The sequence below is a fragment of the Nansenia antarctica genome, assembly GCF_963989245.1.
Source record: "Nansenia antarctica genome assembly, chromosome: 7".
Classification (NCBI taxonomy): Eukaryota; Metazoa; Chordata; class Actinopteri; order Argentiniformes; family Microstomatidae; genus Nansenia; species Nansenia antarctica.
In genome coordinates this window covers 63,402,566-63,409,268 of record NC_137677.1, presented here as the reverse complement: position 1 = coordinate 63,409,268, position 6,703 = coordinate 63,402,566, and positions in this window count along the sequence as shown.

Sequence of the window (6,703 nt, the reverse complement as noted above, 5' to 3'; positions counted from 1 at the left end):
TAAAGTGCAGACTCTCAGCTTTAGGGTAAGGGTATTCACATCCAAATTGAAGGAAGGGTTTAGGAATTACATTTCTTTAAGAAATAATTGCTGCGCTTTCTTTTGTAAGTAGAGTATGGCTTAACATCTAGTTAATGTTACCTGGAGGAAGAATTTCCAAAGTCCCAAATACCTCCACTTCACACAGAGCAAGGACTTCTTTCCTGCCAGGGATGATCACACTGACATAGCGACCAACCATGTTGCCACAGTTGAAGGTGTAGGTGGAGGTGTTTCCTGCTGTGATGTCAATGACGGCACATCTGAGAGAAAAATCTGTTTCAGTTCAACAACGTAACAAACCCATAAAAACGCATTGGCATGGATAAGAACAAAATATGTATTCAAATAGGTGAAGTCTTCTGCACTTAGCAGGAGGAAATGCTGCATGACACACATGGGATTGTTGTTGCCATTGTTCTCCAGTGAACCACCAATATGAATCTCAGCACCGTCAAGCCTCTCAGCACAGCAGTCTGCTCTATTGGTGATGGACACAGTATCGACTCTGTACACATGCATCAGGTCCACTCTCCACCAGGGGTTGGCCTCCTCCAGAGTGTGGGCGCAGGATCCTTTGTGAAAGTCTGAGTTTGTGTTCCCATCAATGGCATTGTGAGCAGGACCATAATAATGAGCTGATGACTGAACAGCAAATCCTCTCAAAGCCACGTTTACTGGAGTGAAACACAGAAGAGAAATCATGAATTGTGATCCTATGTGCACTGAGAGTCCACGTTAAGTCCTAGAGGGGCTCTAGCATGATATCATTCACAATGTTCTTGAGTCAGTTGACAACTCAAAAAAAGGACCTCAGAAGGTTACAAGACATTAACAAGAAGGTTAGTCAAGACATGCTTTATGTAATGTAAAATCTAACTGAACATGACAGTAACAGTCTTCAATGTTTTATTCTTACCCGGTGGCTGTGGGGCAATGGCTTGTGGTAGCACAACTCCTGTGGAAATGTCCATAACATTATGATGCATTACAAGATGTTTCAGCCCGGTTATACAAGTACAACTGAGAGATACTGCCACAAAGGGGGGGGCGGTGGGTCTCCATTTAGGGTGCATACAAGACAGAATATAATATCAAAATATAAGTAAAAAATTAGTGATCAAATTACATATTTAAGGCAAGAAACATACATTCAGGAGATTAGTTAGAATTCTTTGGTCCTACTAGATCATTATATTCAGTACAATCTGACAGTAGTAGATTTTGCAGAGGCAATGAAAGCATATAGAACATAAGCAAGGTGGTGGGGGACTGACTGGTGCAGCAGTCGTGGCGGTGGAGGGGCGATAGATGAAAGACATGAGGTACAGCAACATTTTATTTTATTAGGATCCCCATTAGCTGATGCGAAGCATTAGCCTCAAATGCACAGTGGTGCAGTTACTAGAGACACTCACCTGCTAAAGCGTAGAGAAATAGACCCCATTGCATGACTTGTTGTGGCATCATTGAATCACCTGTTTTCAATCTCCTCTGTAAAAATGAGATCAGTTCAACAGTGCTGCCTTCCATGCACTTCAAACACACATTTGCTAAAACCATTGGATAAATGTCAATTTGACAATACATTACTCTCGTTTCCCCACTCCCCCCCCCCCCCCCCTTCTTGTAATTTTTGGTTGTATATGTTCTATTGTAAAGTGCTTTGAGTTGCATTTCATGTACGAAAGGCGCTATATAAATAAAGCTTTACTTACTTACAAGCTCCTGGTTCTCCAGTGTTGCTCTTCTCAACATACAGCAAACAGAATCCTTCAAGTGGCAAGACAATACCCCTGCTGCTCCTTATATACAATCATTTCTAGTCACATGACCATCAATTGAGGGAACTGAGATTGATTTGGGTACTGTGTCTGATAATATGTTGTGTTTTCAGGCTAATGCAGATGCCATTTCTAAGAAGGTAAGACAACGTCTTTACTTATTGAGCTGTTGAATTCAGAATTATTTTTATGTGTGCACCAAAATGATGACTGTTGTTGTATCGGCCAATAAGAATAGGCTTGGTCGGCTTGTCAGAGTGGCCAGGACAGTTATTGGCCAGTAAAGCTTTCTGACCTTTGCGATCGGCAGGTTGTAAGGAAGGCCCATGCCATGTTGAACTCTACTGACCAACCCCTGGGGGGTAATCCATCAAAATCGCTAAAGGAAAATCCAGGCTTATTTTGGTAAATCTCACGGAAAAAGGCTGGATTTTTAATCATTCATTAAAAATGAATTTTGCAGCATTTATCAAAATAAGCCTGTATTGTCCTTTAGCGACGTTGATGGAATACCCCCCTGGAGAGGGAGTTTGAGCTTCTACCTTCAGGTAGAATATATAGAAGTCCTGTTGTCTTTCATGTTTTATTTATGATGGATTGATTATGTTGGATTGATTATGTTTTTAATACCTGGCTGCAACCAAATTCACTTGATCAGGCTGGTTAGCATCTCTATTGTCTCTACTGTCTCTGCTGTCTCTACTGTCTCTATGTAATCTTATTCAGTATGGATGCTATGATGTTGACTTGTTACCATGGGTGACAAAGCTGAATGAACGGGTTGGATGTGGATATTCACTGAGTTGTGTCAGTGTACCAGTGGTGGAAATTGAATGGAACCCACAGGATCCGGTTTTGGGCAGAGTGAACCTGATGTAGTGATTAGCTGGCGGACAACGCTTAGGTCACCTCAAGACACACGTCTTTGGTATGACTCGGCTGGGGATCGAACTCACGACCTCCCAATCTCAGGGTGGACACTCTAACCACAAGGCCACTGAGCTGGTCAAATATAGAAATTTTATTTTTTATTGCGCTTATTTTATTCAGCACTCATTGGTGATGTCTGGCATGCCCCCCCCTCTATATAAAACACACAAAAATTAACACAGACAAACATCGTTACTAAAATCAACTGTCAACACAGATATACAGTACATTACAAAGGTCGATTGGAAGTTGTGTACAGGGGAAGCAATGAAGAGAAAAAAAATATAGGAAAAAAAGAAGAAGTGAAATAACAGTTGGATAAGATCATGTTGGACAGGGAGTGTGTGGTCAGGAACCGGCCAGAACCGGCCAGAACGGGCCATGGTCCGATTACAACCACTCTGAGGGATCAGGAGGTTCCTCCAACAGCACCAGGGAGGAGGTTCTGGAGAACACAAAGACATCAGGACATCAAGATCCATGGTCCAAACCAAGAAAGCATTCATTGTGTGTATGTGTGTGTACCTGTGTGTGTGTGTGTGTGTGTGTGTGTGTGTGTGTGTGTACCCGTGTGTGTGTGTGTGTGTGTGTGTGTGTGTGTGTGTGTGTGTGTGTGTGTGTGTGTGTGTGTGTGTGTACCTGTGTTACTGCTCCAGCTCGTTGGGCTGCAGGTAGCTAGAACAGTCTGAGATTTTCTTCACCTGGCTCACACTCAGATTCTCAGAGCACATGGGACACACACTCTCAGTTTCTAGCAGCCTGTATTGAAACACAGGTCAAAGGTTACATTTAATGTCTGTTGTTGTCGAGTGTGTGATACTTACAGATTGAGCTGGGAGGAGAGAGCAGGGAATTCACAATGGTTGTGCGTGCACAGCAACAGCTTCCAAATGCAAATGCCACACTTGGAATCAACTCAGATCTTTTACCTGCTTAATTGATAAAGAAATAATGAAGGAATAGCCCACACTGGCCCATGAAGCAGCTTTTGAGTCAATGGACCTATCGCTAAGCCACGCCCCGAAATAGAAATTGTCCAATCATATCACAGCAAAAGTCACTACTGGCAGAAAACTCAGACAAACACTCGGACACACTCGCTAATATCTGATGGTGAAAAGCTTCTAGACTAAATATTATTGTAATCTTTAAAAAAAAATAAGTCTATTACTTGCTGTGGTAAATCAGAAATCTGAAATTTCCCAGCTCCCGCCATTGTAAGTCATTGAATGTCATTCAGTCACTGTCAGTGAAGCGTTGTTTGTTTGTCCGAGTTTTCAAAGGGGGCGTGGCTTAGCGATAGGTCCATTGTCCAATTACTTTTGGTCCCTTGAAAAAGAGGGAGCTACGTATTAAAGAGCTGTAATTCCTAAACCCTTCCTTCAATTTGGATGTGAATACCCTTACCCCAAAGCTGAGATTCTGCATTTAAGCCCATATTCATTATATAACTGTAACTTGAAGATGTTTTGGTAAACAGCTAAAATAACAAAAATTCTGTCTGTGTCCAAATATATATGGACCTAACTGTATGCCTCATTCAGGCCTAGAATTAGTCTCAGCGCGCGCGCACACACACACACACACACACACACACACACACACACACACACACACACACACACACACTCTCACACAATACACACACAATACACACACACACACTTTCTCACTGTATTTCCCCTCTCTCTGCAGCTCCAGTCCATGCAGCAGTGGCAGCAGTCAGTCGAGGTGCATCTGGCCAAGGTTACTCAGGCTGGGCTGCAGCATCCTCAAGCCGTGGCCTCTGGGCCTCTTTTTGACCCTGTTCTCCGGCTCCCCCTGCCTGTAGCCTCCAGCACTGCAGACCCGACCTGCACAGATCTCTCCTTCCCCGATTCAGGCTTCCAGTCCACAAGCGAACAACAACAGGGAGTGCAAGAGGACACTTTCCTGAGCTGTGGGACGAGCGACTCTCTGGAAACTGTGCGGGCGCTGACCATAGAGGGCGCTGTGGCTACGGCCGGTGGTGGCGGCGGGGGGGTGGACAGTAAGGACTGCAGTCTGCTCGAGCAATACCTCTCCTCTGTACAGCAGAGAGAGGAGGAGGCAGAGGAGGGTGCAGCTAGTGACAGAACAGGGACGCCGCAGCCCCTCTCACCCACCCAAACAGCAGTCTATCTCCCCCCCTCAGAACGGAGTAGAGAGGATAGACAAAGACCCAGAGCCACGATTCACACAGGGAAGTCCGCTCTGAAGTCCCTGTCCACCTGGTCTCCTGTGACACGTCTAAGAGACGTCTCGTAGACTGGTCCACCTGTGCTGGTGAAGGTCATGAATGAAGTTAAGACTTTGATAACCCTAACAGCTACCCATAAATAGTTGACGATGGACATGACATCTGTACATGTAAAAGAAATGGCATGTTGACTAAAAGATTGGATAGGTTCAACCCTGATAGGCTCATTAATATAATGTGTATAGTATAATATATTGTGTATAGGGTAGTGGGCTGTACGCCTGCACTGAGAGGGCCTACAGGGTAGTGGGCTGTACGCCTGCACTGGGAAGGCCTACAGGGTAGTGGGCTGTACGCCTGCACTGGGAAGGCCTACAGGGTAGTGGGCTGTACGCCCGCACTGGGAAGGCCTACAGGGTAGTGGGCTGTACCCTGCACTGGGAAGGCCTACAGGGTAGTGGGCTGTACACCTGCACCGGGAAGGCCTACAGGGTAGTGGGCTGTACCCTGCACTGGGAAGGCCTACAGGGTAGTGGGCTGTACACCCGCACTGAGAAGGCCTACAGGGTAGTGGGCTGTACACCTGCACTGAGAAGGCCTACAGGGTAGTGGGCTGTACGCCTGCACTGGGAAGGCCTACAGGGTAGTGGACTGTACGCCTGCACTGGGAAGGCCAACAGGGTAGTGGGCTGTACGCCTGCACTGAGAGGGCCTACAGGGTAGTGGGCTGTACCCTGCACTGTGAAGGCCTACAGGGTAGTGGGCTGTACGCCTGCACTGGGAAGGCCTACAGGGTAGTGGGCTGTACGCCTGCACTGGGAAGGCCTACAGGGTAGTGGGCTGTACGCCTGCACTGGGAAGGCCTACAGGGTAGTGGGCTGTACACCTGCACTGGGAAGGCCTACAGCAGGGGTCGGCAATTAGGTTTGGCCTCGGGCCAAAGTTTTTTTGAGCCACTAGATGGCGGGCCAGAACATAATCAAAGGCTAATTTAAGTAATTGATTGTTAAAAAATGTGACACGTTCTAATGCTTTGACTTTTCTTTCGAAAAATGTACACATCGCTAGTCAACTAACACAGCTTGTTTTGTGAGCCTGCTAACAATGTAAAGTAGTGTTCTAGTTAACTAGGTAGCAGTCCAATCCATTACGTTGCAGTATTAGGCTTGACTAGCAAGTTTGTGTTGTGATTCTCAACAACGTTGAAACGTAGTTTCACCCTTTTCCATAGTTTTGAATAATAAATATGTGGACTGACGATGTATCGCAGCCTAACTTATTCTAATAATTATTTAACATCGTTTTATTCTGAATTATTCCCCCCTCCTCCCAGACAAGGTCAAATTTTTTATTATTGGATTGGTTGTTTGCGTGCCGGGTGAAGTTAGCTAAACAGTTAACCTGCTAGCAAGAGAAACATCATGTCACTCTCCAAAGGTCTAAAGAGGAAAGTTGACGGTGGAAACAGGGCATTTAAAGAGGAATGGACAGCGAACTATACGTTCATCCTACCTGGTTTCATCAATGCAGAGCCGTTGTGAGACTCACATCTTCTGTGCTCACGATGTTCCCTTTCTATACAAGTCGTCCTTTTCGTCAATGAATGTGATAAAGACGCACGAGAGGAATCGATTGATGCATAAAAATGAAAATAAACTGCCTGCGGATAAAAGTGACGTCAATATCACCAGATATCAAGCAAATAGTGACCGATGGGAGATGCCACTTTTCA